Source organism: Oryzias melastigma, unplaced genomic scaffold, assembly GCF_002922805.2.
Source record: "Oryzias melastigma strain HK-1 unplaced genomic scaffold, ASM292280v2 sc00335, whole genome shotgun sequence".
NCBI lineage: Eukaryota > Metazoa > Chordata > Actinopteri > Beloniformes > Adrianichthyidae > Oryzias > Oryzias melastigma.
Genome location: NW_023416935.1, coordinates 1,794 through 3,164, shown reverse-complemented (window position 1 = coordinate 3,164; position 1,371 = coordinate 1,794).

Here is a 1,371-nt window from a genome sequence, read left to right as displayed (position 1 = left end):
GTCGATGTACTTCTCCAAGTCCTCCAGGCTGTCAAAAACGTATTAGTCTTTTCCAAATATGTGTTAATTTTCAGAATTTTTGTATGGCGGTATAATGAAAAAAGCTGGAATTGTTTAGCTACTCACGCGCCGCCAGATTTACTCACCCACACACCTGTCAGTCTCGCGATGCTACAGCATGATCACGTCCAGAGACAGTCTAAGACCATTTCAAAGAGCAAAGCAATTTATGATAATTTCTGCCAGGTTGAAATGTATGTCTAAAGGGGCGGGGCCTGTGGACACTGTTCTGTCCTGTAGTCTGAGTTGTTTCATCGTTTGACCACTAGGTGGAGCAGGAGTGCTGCGGTTTTAGTATTAGTACAGGAAGAAGAGTATAAAACAGTGTATGAAACAATCTCAAAACTGTACTTGACTTTCATTTTTGTTCTATGCAGCTCAGGGAATGCCTGTAAGTAAAATAAATGAGTTTGTTCTTAAAGTGAATTTAGAGCATGCACATGTTAGCAGCTAGCAGTTCTGTAAATCAATGATATGTTAGCATCATGCTAACCCACAGTTGTTTTGTATGCTGTTCAGTTTTATATTTCTTGATGGGAAAATAAATCTTCAGAAGACCTGAAAAACCTGGTTCTCGTTAAGACTTGTTTGTCTATCTGCCAAACTGGATCCAGGTCAGGGAGGCAGAATAGACACACTCAAATGTTACAAACATATCTGTTGGCTCCAAAAATCTCTCAAACTTGTCATGTTTTACTTAATAAAACTGCAACTCACACATACACTCGTGCAGTCAAACCAACACATGCAAAGCACTTCAGGGATACTGTTAGGGCAAAGGTTAGCTGACACCTGTGCTCAGGCAATTGTTCATTTCTAAATGGTAAATGGTATACTTGTATAGCTCTTTCTACCCTCCTTCGAGGGCCCAAAGCGCCTCACCGTCACAGACCCATTCACCCATTCACACATTGGTGGTGGCTCCGCTGCCGAACACTGGCGCCAACCTCCCACCAGAGGCAATTCGGGGTTCAGTGTCTTGCCCAAGGACACTTCGACACATGGGCGGGCAAGGCAGGAATCGAACCCGCTCACTTCTGATCAAGAGTCGACCGCTCTACAACTGCACCACGGCCACTGAGGTGGATTATGGAATATGTAAAGGGGGAGAGTTCCCGGTCCATTGCTGTATATGACCGGATTGGAAATCACGTGGCATACAGTGTGACAGACATGCGGCACTACTATGCATTGAGTCTTCCTAAGTGATGACTGGGGGAGGTCAGAATAGGTAAGAAAAGAAGCACAAAAGAAGACGCAATGTTTCGCAATCAACTTCAAAAACCTTGGCAACAAAATAATCCGATGGAG